The sequence below is a fragment of the Xenopus laevis genome, chromosome 4L, assembly GCF_017654675.1.
Source record: "Xenopus laevis strain J_2021 chromosome 4L, Xenopus_laevis_v10.1, whole genome shotgun sequence".
In the NCBI taxonomy this organism is placed as follows: Eukaryota; Metazoa; Chordata; class Amphibia; order Anura; family Pipidae; genus Xenopus; species Xenopus laevis.
The window spans coordinates 1,303,609-1,316,190 of NC_054377.1; the positions used below are offsets into that span (position 1 = coordinate 1,303,609).

Here is a 12,582-nt window from a genome sequence, read left to right on the forward strand (position 1 = left end):
CCTGCTGTGTGTTCTGGGGTATTATACATGGAATTGGTCCTGTATTTATCTGCTGTGTGTTCTGGGGTATTATACATGGAATTGGCACTGTATTTATCTGCTGTGGGTTCTGGGGTATTATACATGGAATTGGCACTGTATTTATCTGCTGTGTGTTCTGGGGTATTATACATGGAATTGGCCCTGTATTTATCTGCTGTGGGTTCTGGGGTATTATACTGTACATGGAATTGGCCCTGTATTTATCTGCTGTGTGTTCTGGGGTATTATACATGGAATTGGCACTGTATTTATCTGCTGTGTGTTCTGGGGTATTATACATGGAATTGGCCCTGTATTTATCTGCTGTGGGTTCTGGGGTATTATACATGGAATTGGCCCTGTATTTATCTGTTGTGTGTTCTGGGGTATTATACATGGAATTGGCACTGTATTTATCTGCTGTGTGTTCTGGGGTATTATACATGGAATTGGCCCTGTATTTATCTGTTGTGTGTTCTGGGGTATTATACATGGAATTGGCACTGTATTTATCTGCTGTGTGTTCTGGGTATTATACATGGAATTGGCACTGTATTTATCCTGCTGTGTGTTCTGGGGTATTATACATGGAATTGGCACTGTATTTATCTGCTGTGTGTTCTGGGGTATTATACATGGAATTGGCACTGTATTTATCTGCTGTGTGTTCTGGGGTATTATACATGGAATTGGCCCTGTATTTATCTGCTGTGTGTTCTGGGGTATTATACATGGAATTGGCCCTGTATTTATCTGCTGTGTGTTCTGGGGTATTATACATGGAATTGGCCCTGTATTTATCTGCTGTGTGTTCTGGGTATTATACATGGAATTGACCCTGTATTTATCCTGCTGTGGGTTCTGGGGTATTATACATGGAATTGGCCCTGTATTTATCTGCTGTGTGTTCTGGGTATTATACATGGAATTGACCCTGTATTTATCCTGCTGTGTGTTCTGGGGTATTATACATGGAATTGGCACTGTATTTATCTGCTGTGTGTTCTGGGGTATTATACATGGAATTGGCCCTGTATTTATCTGCTGTGGGTTCTGGGGTATTATACATGGAATTGGCCCTGTATTTATCTGCTGTGTGTTCTGGGGTATTATACATGGAATTGGCACTGTATTTATCTGCTGTGTGTTCTGGGGTATTATACATGGAATTGGCCCTGTATTTATCTGCTGTGTGTTCTGGGGTATTATACATGGAATTGGCCCTGTATTTATCTGCTGTGTGTTCTGGGGTATTATACATGGAATTGGCACTGTATTTACCCTGCTGTGTGTTCTGGGGTATTATACATGGAATTGACACTGTATTTATCTGCTGTGTGTTCTGGGGTATTATACATGGAATTGGCACTGTATTTATCTGCTGTGTGTTCTGGGGTATTATACATGGAATTGGCCCTGTATTTATCTGTTGTGTGTTCTGGGGTATTATACATGGAATTGGCCCTGTATTTATCTGCTGTGTGTTCTGGGGTATTATACATGGAATTGGCACTGTATTTACCCTGCTGTGTGTTCTGGGGTATTATACATGGAATTGGCCCTGTATTTATCTGCTGTGTGTTCTGGGATATTATACATGGAATTGGCCCTGTATTTATCTGCTGTGGGTTCTGGGGTATTATACATGGAATTGGCCCTGTATTTATCTGCTGTGTGTTCTGGGGTATTATACATGGAATTGGCACTGTATTTACCCTGCTGTGTGTTCTGGGGTATTATACATGGAATTGACACTGTATTTATCCTGCTGTGGGTTCTGGGGTATTATACATGGAATTGGCCCTGTATTTATCTGCTGTGTGTTCTGGGTATTATACATGGAATTGACACTGTATTTATCTGCTGTGTGTTCTGGGGTATTATACATGGAATTGGCACTGTATTTATCTGCTGTGTGTTCTGGGGTATTATACATGGAATTGACACTGTATTTATCTGCTGTGTGTTCTGGGGTATTATACATGGAATTGGCCCTGTATTTATCTGCTGTGTGTTCTGGGGTATTATACATGGAATTGGCACTGTATTTATCTGCTATGTGTTCTGGGGTATTATACATGGAATTGACGCTGTATTTATCCTGCTGTGTGTTCTGGGGTATTATACATGGAATTGGCCCTGTATTTATCTGCTGTGTGTTCTGGGGTATTATACATGGAATTGGTACTGTATTTATCCTGCTGTGTGTTCTGGGGTATTATACATGGAATTGACCCTGTATTTATCTGCTGTGTGTTCTGGGGTATTATACATGGAATTGGCACTGTATTTATCCTGCTGTGTGTTCTGGGGTATTATACATGGAATTGGCCCTGTATTTATCTGCTGTGTGTTCTGGGGTATTATACATGGAATTGGCCCTGTATTTATCTGCTGTGTGTTCTGGGGTATTATACATGGAATTGGCACTGTATTTATCCTGCTGTGTGTTCTGGGGTATTATACATGGAATTGGCCCTGTATTTATCTGCTGTGTGTTCTGGGGTATTATACATGGAATTGGCACTGTATTTATCCTGCTGTGTGTTCTGGGGTATTATACATGGAATTGGCCCTGTATTTATCTGCTGTGTGTTCTGGGGTATTATACATGGAATTGGCACTGTATTTATCCTGCTGTGTGTTCTGGGGTATTATACATGGAATTGGCCCTGTATTTATCTGCTGTGTGTTCTGGGGTATTATACATGGAATTGGCACTGTATTTATCTGCTGTGTGTTCTGGGGTATTATACATGGAATTGGCCCTTGCACAATTGCCGCTTTTTTAAAACAACATTACACTTGGTAAATTTTTCCAACTCAAACCTTAAATATCATGTGATTATAAAGCACCGGAAAAAAATTTTTTGTAAAGATAAAATATTTTTCTCAAATTTGAACATTTAGATTAGGATCCTTTTGATAACTGGACAGATATTTTAAAGAAAATTCAGTGTTCAAATTCCACAATTCAGTTCTATGGTGCAAACATTCTAAACTTTCAGAATGGAGAGGATACTGCTGTTGATGGTTGGGTGAGATATTGTATATTATTTATTTTGTAAAATGTTTTTCAGTTGCTGGACAATGTTGTTGGCCGTACTGAGGCAGAACAGCTAATTCATTCATTCTTGATTTGTCTGAACACAAGCAAACATATTGTCACACTTAGTGGGGCCTTAGAAAGAGAGAAAAGGTTTGGGGCTATGTTTCTTCAATTGGTGCATATGTTTATGCCTTAATACACACAACATAATATTGTTATATCAAGCAAAATATGCATGTTCCACACTGCCCATTTGGGTCACATAGCACTTGTGCCCCCCTCCAGCACACATAAAGGACCCAGAAAGGAGCATGATACATATTCAAGCTGTTTGGAGTCCAACCATTTAATCCTCAAAGTTCATGCTGATATACTTAAAGGGACACTAATATGGAGACATCTATGACGGGGAAGCCAACTTCATTAGGAGGCCCTTGGCTATCTCCCAAGCAAACACTTTGTGGTTCTGAAATAGATGTTGACTGTTCTCTCTCAGGTATTCAAGAAGTGAATGGTGAATTGTTTCTATTAAATGAAAGTGAAGCAGTATTTTAAGAATGAAAGTTAAAAAGATGGTCCTCATAAGGAAGGTAGGGAACCATATCATATGGAAGGTTACAACTACTTTTCTAAGTATGCCCAGTCATAGATATGAGATATTGAGAGTTCAGCAGAGATAAATACAGAATATGTTTTAACCCACAGCTTAGATTTCCCTGTCTTCTTGTGGAGGTGCCAGATATGTCTTTTGGTAGAGCAACATCTAGGACTCCTATTTAATATACTGTATATTCTGCTCTATGTATGCCTCGTGGTGCCCTTGTTTTTTCTTCTTGGAGGTGCTACATTTTGTACTGGGCTTGTTGGGTTTCATAGTTTAGGTGCAAGATGGGTCTCTTCATGGAGGGACCACTTGATAGAGTTACAACTTGGGTATCTGTGTGGAAGTTTGGATGTTTTGGTGGAGGTACAACATGGGTTTTTGTTGGGGGTAACTACTATTTGTGTAGGTAACCATCTTTAGGTAACCATCTTGGTAGAAACTCCAGTTGAGTCTCTTGGTGGAGGCACCACTTCTGATATTTTGGCAATATGGTGAAGTTTCATGTATGTCTTCTGGTGGAGGCATCATATGTGCCTCTGTAGAATTGTGATGACTTGCTCTTCCAGATTGTCCCATGACTGTATATACTTAATGGACATGTCATTGGTCAACTGGTTTAGGGCCATCAAGTCTTGTGCATTCAAAAAGGTTCTTTCCAGTAAGAACCTGATGCTCATTTTGGCGAAATACTGAGTGATTTGTATGACCTGTGTCCAGATTAGACGTATCTGATCTTTATCTCATGGTTGTATCTCATGTCTGTCCTGTTGGAGATTGGTGAATCTGTTTGTCTTGCAGGGAATGGCCAGGTGCGGCTCTCACCACAACAAAAGGCTTTTCATGTGCAGGATAAAAGCTCTGCTCCTATTTACAGCACTATTTGTTTGACCCTAATGCAGATCATTTTATTATCCTCATTTTCTCTCCAAATAAAGGCCGGAGTCGTTTTCTCACTGGTGCCATCGGCCTCGCACAATGGCTCCTACTTCAAAATTCACCTTTCTTTCTTTTCCTAGAAAGGGTCCCTTTCATTATGTATAGCCACCCGGTACCATTAAGTCTTGATTCTACCGAAACAATACCACCCATGCTAATTAGAGCCTCCTTGAAGCTAAGCAACCCCTTTTTAAAACAGGCATTTTTAATTTGAAGCCTTAATGACTTTATTATGGCAAATGACTGGGGGCTCGGGGAAGAATAGCGAGATCTCATATTCCACCAGCGAACCCGGCAGTAACAGTGACGAACAAAAAAAAAAATCCTATAATGTGACCTTTTCTGAGGATAAAAAGCTGTTTCATAACAATTTTCTTTTGTTCTTTCTCAAAGCTTTTACTCCAAAAGGATCGTGCGATTAATCTAAGTAAATGCTTCATTACGGTGCTAATCCGCGGCCTTCTGTCACTGTCTGTTTTAATTAAAGAGGCGACACTCTCAGAGAGATATCACACACAGAGCCGGGTGGGGGCACCAAGAGAAGGAGAAGATTAAAAAGGAGAAAGATTTTGATGTTGGGTTGTCGTTAGAAACAATACTGACTAGACTAGACTGACTAGCTATGATCAGTTCTATCGGTTGCTATTGATCAAGGCCTTGGTTCCAGACACCAATGACCCACAATTGTCATGTAAAATAGGTTTACGGGTGTTTCGTTGTAGTACTGCTACTCACCAGTTTGGTTCCATGGGCAGCAATAAAATAGCTGATAAGGGAAGGGCCTCCAAAGTAAAATGAAGTACCTGGCCAAAGATCTCTACAGCGAATGAGAAACCTCTCTCACCAGCAGTAAAGTTAAAGTTCCTCAGATCTACAATCCCTACCATTAAGCAAGACAGGACTGTTGTGTAGGCAGCATATTTGGGCTACTTATAAAGGTGCTGCCCAACTAGGATATTTTCCTAGGGCAAAGATCAGCACTAAATGGGATCATGTTGAGGTCCCGTGACACCTTAAATCAGGGGTTCCTAAAAGATTTTCCCCCCTGGGAACAACACTCAAATGTAAAGAGCCACACAAGCATTAAAAAAGTTCCCAAATAATAGATGCAATAGACATATTGGTAACCCTCTGTGGACTTCTAGTCTTCAGAAAACTGATTGGAGTAAATCTATAGCTTTATACACCTCCAAAACTTACTTTGAGGCCACTGTGAGGAACATCAATGGTCTACTATAAACTCCACCTGCTTCTTATTTAGCTCAGCCTCAATTTTGGGTCTTCTAATCAAGACTGTCCTCCCTTGATTGATAGGTAAGATATTACTAGGAAGGATATAGATGGGATCAGTGAGTGTAAGTGTAGTAAATATTCCGATATTGCTACTACCCAACCACCCTTTATGTGCCCCCACACCAACTTGGTTCCTGCCCTCACTAGACCTTGATCCTTATCTCCCCCCCCATAGACTGTTGGGACTTGCCCTTTCACATGGCCATTAGTACATAGCCAGCCTGTGTTTATCTCGAGGGCCAGGAACAAACGGATATCACAATAAATAGGATCTTTTTGTGCGACTCACAGACAATCAACTTCTTATATGAGTTTTTTTTGTGAAGCCGAAGGAGAAGTCCATCAAGATGTTCAAAAGGAAAGGGTTGCGGGGAGCGCAGCTTGGGCAGGACAGAGCAATCATTATGGCAGCCTTTCTTCCGTCTTTCTATTTTCCAGCAGCACAACAATAGGTTGTTGATTCAATGAACAAGTCGGGAACAATTAAGGGCTCTGTTTAGCCGCGGTGCAGCATTTTAATGCCCGCTTCTAATAATGCCCTCATTATTGTCATTGGCTAAACTGGGCCTCAGGAGGAGGAATATTTGCAGGAGGTACGTCATTATTTTGCAAATTTCTATTAGCTCATCATGTTGTCTGTGCTGTGAAAATGGTAGCTAATTAGGGCAGCCCGTTAGCCGGCGAGCTCATGAGTTAAAAGGTAGCACTTTGGAGGGACTGGCCATGTAAAGAGGAAAAAAAAGGTGTTAAAAGGGGGATTATAACAGTTGCCGTAGTAACGCAAACTTCCATCTGTGAGGGAACAAAAACTTGAGTTTCTCCCCCCACCTTGGGGTAAAAGAGAAAGAATTGGCTTTGTTTGGAGAGCGCGGGGTCCCCCCTTTTTATGACTTGCTGGAATTCAGCCCGAGTGTATTTGTGTGTCGTGAGGAGGAACCATTGGGCACGGCCGAGATGAAAGGTCACGTTGAGATCCAAGGACACTAAACAGCATTGTCTCGTGCAACAATAGGAGATTGTGTTGCACTATTATCCCCAGCCAAGCGTTGGGTCAGCCAGTGAAACAAATACCTTGGCTTTAATCAGGTGAAAGAGGAGAGAGATACCATGTTCTGAGCAGGGAACAAAGGATGACTATGATCTGCCTCGGATTGGAACATCCGTTCACTCGCACTCCCCACAAGCCTGACGAGTATTAGGTCTCTGTGCTCAAATTTGTCATTAAAGGAGCCGCTGGAGGGGCACAATTGCTGGGGAGAGATTTGGAGGGAAAGGTTGAGTGGCTTCTGATCTCAAAAGCTTTGGCTTGAGAGTACAAAGTAGAGTTTCCTTTTGCCTGTGTGTCAATGAGGGCTGCTCACGTGGATCCTTGGGCTCCCAGTTTAAGGTGGCCATACACAATAATAAAATTAGGCTTTATGTTTAACTGGAGGGATACCTTTCCCCAAACTGGGTCATACTTTCCATCAACCCCTTGAATTCCTCTTGATGATGTTCTTTCTACAACAAACACATGTAATTAATACTCCTCTGGTTCTGATATTGTCACAAAGTACCTTCTGGCTGAACAGTTTATATTTCTACAATCTGGTCACTTGTGTGCGGCCAAACTGAACTTATCCAAAACTCAATGACCTTCCCACCTACTGACTTGTGTATGGTGTCATTGGATGACTTGGGTACAGCTGAACAGCCCATGGGCTTTATGATTAGATGGGTTAAATTCAAGTACCCGTCTCACCCTATTGTGACCACGTTGCCCTACTGACTCACTCTTGTCCTACTTTCTCCATCTTACCCTAATGTCTCCCTCTTACCCTACTTTCTCCATCTTGCCCTGCTATCTCAATTTTGACCTAATGATACTATCTGTTGTCCTACTGTCTCCATCTTGCCCTACTGTCTCCATCTTGTCCTACTGTCTCCATCTCGCCCTTCTGTCTCCATCTTTCCCTACTGTCTCCATCTTGCCCTACTGTCTCCATCTTGTCCTACTGTCTCCATCTCGCCCTTCTGTCTCCATCTTTCCCTACTGTCTCTATCTTGTCCTACTGTCTCCATCTTGCCCTACTGTTTCCATCTTGCTCTAATATCTCCATCTTGCCCTACTGTCTCCATCTTGTCCTACTGTCTTCAACTTGCCCTACTGTCTCCATCTTGTCCTACTGTGTACAGTTTGTCTCTACTGTCGCAAGCTTGCCTTACTGTCACCACTCTCCCCTACTGTCTCCATCTTGTCCTACTGTCTCCCTCTTGTCCTATTGTCTCCATCTTGTCCTACTGTCTCCATCTTGTCCTACTGTCTCCCTCTTGTCCTATTGTCTCCATCTTGTCCTACTGTCTCCATCTTGTCCTACTGTCTCCATCTTGCCCTACTGTTTCCATCTTTCCCTACTGTCTCCATCTTGTCCTCCTGTCTCCCTCTTGTCCTACTGTCTCCATCTTGTCCTACTGTCTCCATCTTGTCCTACTGTCTCCATCTTGTCCTACTGTCTCCATCTTGTCCTCCTGTCTCCCTCTTGTCCTACTATCTCCATCTTGTCCTACTGTCTCCATGTCTTTACTGCTTGGTACAGTCGTGCTAGTTCTGCACCATTTGTACAAAAGAAAAAAAGTGGAAGAAATTAAGTGAAACCTATGGAGATAGGGAAGCTCCGTGCACTGTAAAAACCTTTCACCATGACTTTTCCTCAGTTATAAAGTAAATGTTGCCCTATTGATTATATTTCCCCTTTAAACATAAGTGGAATGAATGTGTCAGCTCTGTGATACCCCTATAAATATCTATACACACTATATACATACAGTAACTTTCCTTCCATGCTGCCGTGTGGCCTGACCTTGCCTCTCATTGTTTTTCTTTCTCACATATGTGACCAACACATCAGAGTGTCAGACATTTCTAAACTTTCTCCCAGTTTGCAGGGAGTCCCATGGGGCCCCGGGTGCTGCTCCTGAAATAAATACAGCTTTTACCAGTTTCTCTCTACAATTTCCCTCTTGCTATTCCGGCGCCTCTACTTTACCAAACACAAGATGTTTTTCTACTCATGCTTTATTAGCTTATTGTGTGCCCAGAGCATTCCTTCTCTGTATATTTGTATATATACATATGGGAGGAGGAGGTGCCATATTGATTCCCTTAGACAGTACAGTATGAGGGTATAGCTTATTGTGTGCCCAGAACATTCCTTCTCTGTATATTTGTATTTATACATATGGGAGGAGGAGGTGCCATATTGATTCCCTTAGACAGTACAGTATGAGGGTATAGCTTATTGTGTGCCCAGAACATTCCTTCTCTGTATATTTGTATTTATACATTTGGGAGGAGGTGCCATATTGATCCCCTTAGACAGTACAGTATGAGGGTATAACTTATTGTGTGCCCAGAACATTCCTTCTCTGTATATTTGTATTTATACATATGGGAGGAGGAGGTGCCATATTGATTCCCTTAGACAGTACAGTATGAGGGTATAGCTTATTGTGTGCCCAGAACATTCCTTCTCTGTATATTTGTATTTATACATATGGGAGGAGGAGGTGCCATATTGATTCCCTTAGACAGTACAGTATGAGGGTATAACTTATTGTGTGCCCAGAACATTCCTTCTCTGTATATTTGTATTTATACATATGGGAGGAGGAGGTGCCATATTGATTCCCTTAGACAGTACAGTATGAGGGTATAGCTTATTGTGTGCCCAGAGCATTCCTTCTCTGTATATTTGTATTTATACATATGGGAGGAGGTGCCATATTGATTCCCTTAGACAGTACAGTATGAGGGTATAGCTTATTGTGTGCCCAGAACATTCCTTCTCTGTATATTTGTATTTATACATATGGGAGGAAGGAGGTGCCATATTGATTCCCTTAGACAGTACAGTATGAGGGTATAGCTTATTGTGTGCCCAGAGCATTCCTTCTCTGTATATTTGTATTTATACATATGGGAGGAGGTGCCATATTGATTCCCTTAGACAGTACAGTATGAGGGTATAGCTTATTGTGTGCCCAGAACATTCCTTCTTTGTATATTTGTACATATGGGTGTATTAATCCCGTTCTAGTTGTATAACTTGTTTAGGGGCCTGGAAAGCCCCACTTTGTTGGAAAGAAATCAGCTTTTTGTTAGAAATGATTAAGAAATAGTTTCATGTAGAGCAGTTGCCTGGAAATATATAAATTTATGTCATTTAAGTTAATATTTGCCTTAATTATGATCTGATTTCCCTCTGTTTAATGCGGCTCACCGTGCCACCATTATTATCCCTGAATAGTCACTAATTTGTTTATTCTGTCCCACAGTTCCCTCTCTTAATATTACTGGTACAATGTGCTTGTGGGGTGAGTGGAAAACACTTCTAAATGTCACTTATGTGCCGAGGACCCCAACGAGGAGATTAGTATTCGGTACAAAGCGTTCCAATGTGCGTCCTGCAGCTTTTTGGCCTCTGTGATTGGTGAAATCATATCTATGTGTGCTGGTACTTACAGCAAATTCCATGCCCTGCTTTATGGCAGCTGAGATTCTAGCTATCTGTATAACAGAACATTCTGTCCCAGTGGCTGCACAGATCCTATCTGATCCCCATTGTAAGCAGCAGTCCTGTCCTGCTTTATGGCAGCTGAGATTCTAGCTATCTGTATAACAGAACATTCTGTCCCAGTGGCTGCACAGATCTTATCTGATCCCCATTGTAAGCAGCAGTCCTGTCCTGCTTTATGGCAGCTGAGATTCTAGCTATCTGTATAACAGAACATTCTGTCCCAGTGGCTGCACAGATCCTATCTGATCCCCATTGTAAGCAGCAGTCCTGTCCTGCTTTATGGCAGCTGAGATTCTAGCTATCTGTATAACAGAACATTCTGTCCCAGTGGCTGCACAGATCCTATCTGATCCCCATTGTAAGCAGCAGTCCTGTCCTGCTTTACGGCAGCTGAGATTCTAGCTATCTGTATAACAGAACATTCTGTCCCAGTGGCTGCACAGATCCTATCTGATCCCCATTGTAAGCAGCAGTCCTGTCCTGCTTTATGGCAGCTGAGATTCTAGCTATCTGTATAACAGAACATTCTGTCCCAGTGGCTGCACAGATCCTATCTGATCCCCATTGTAAGCAGCAGTCCTGTCCTGCTTTATGGCAGCTGAGATTCTAGCTATCTGTATAACAGAACATTCTGTCCCAGTGGCTTCACAGATCCTATCTGATCCCCATTGTAAGCAGCAGTCCTGTCCTGCTTTATGGCAGCTGAGATTCTAGCTATCTGTATAACAGAACATTCTGTCCCAGTGGCTGCACAGATCCTATCTGATCCCCATTGTAAGCAGCAGTCCTGTCCTGCTTTATGGCAGCTCAGATTCTAGCTATCTGTATAACAGAACATTCTGTCCCAGTGGCTGCACAGATCCTATCTGATCCCCATTGTAAGCAGCAGTCCTGTCCTGCTTTATGGCAGCTGAGATTCTAGCTATCTTTGCTGCCATTGTTTATTTCCGAACACAAACAGCATGAGGGGGTTAACCTGCTCCCAATTACAAATTAACCTCTGAGGAAGTTGATGATTAACCCTCGCACTAGAAGCAGTTCCCTGCTGGTAAGACGCGCTCCTGCCTCGGGAGAGTGGAGGGCTCGGTTCAGGTAAGTCAATAGACAAGACACAATCGGTCTGAGGGCAAACACCAATATGATCTGAAGTCGCTCACTAATAAACACAGCGCAGGGTTATTATCACAATCGACCGGTGGTCACACAGTATTGATTATCCCTCGAGGGAAGTCGCTCGTTACGATGTTACTCTTTGTTCCAATCGGATTCAGCTCAGCTGCCCCTTCCCAGGATTCCAGGTAGAAGGAGAATGAGTGACAGGTTTCTAATAGCGACAGTACCTACCTACAACTATAGACTAATTCCCCTGTCTGTCTGTCTGTCCCAATCTCATGACTGTAACAGAAGTCAGACTTGCAGGACTGTTTAATGCCTTCTGCTACATTGTTGAAGGAGTCACAACCAGCAGTGCAGAGAATATAAACAGACAGACACAGTGACAGTTACACATAACTATTAACATAGCGAGAATGAACGGATACTGGGAAATTGCTTAGACTTATTTCTATTTAGCAGTTTTAGGTGGCATTCCCCTTTAAGATTAAGGGCAAGCTAAACCTTTTGCTCATGGAACAGGGGTGAGCAGCTACAAACACATGCACAGTCGCAAGCTGTTGTTCAACTGAAATCCCCAGTATCCCCTGTTTGCTAATGGTGACCCGAGGATGCAGGGAGTTGTAGTTTAACAGACGGTATGTGTTACACATATTTCCCTATTGTGTGGCCCCTTATTTGCACCCCTAAGGGTAAGGGCACACGGGCAGATTCGGGGAGATTAGTCAACAAATCGCCTCTTCTTCGGGACGACTAATCTCCTTGTGAGGCGACTTCGGAAAACGACGCGAGTGCTTTCCCGTTGGCGATTCTTCATTCTAGCGGGCGGGAAGGTAGGGGAAGGCAGTTCGGGGAGATTGTCGTCCTGAAGAAGAGGCGATTTGTCGACTAATCTCCCCGAATCTGCCCGTGTGCCCTTACCCATAAAACCTTGCTCCTCTGGGGGCCCCACAGTTGTTCCTAGTTGTACCCCACAATTACATTGCCTCTTAAAATCCATATGTACAGTC

General features: G+C 42.5%; 1 protein-coding gene across 6 annotated transcripts in view; it reads left to right on the forward strand.

The window, feature by feature from the left end:
- The window catches only part of LOC108713441 (transcription factor Sox-6), a 261,335-nt gene that overhangs the window by 74,712 nt on the left and 174,041 nt on the right, over positions 1 to 12,582 (forward strand). The window lies entirely within an intron of this gene.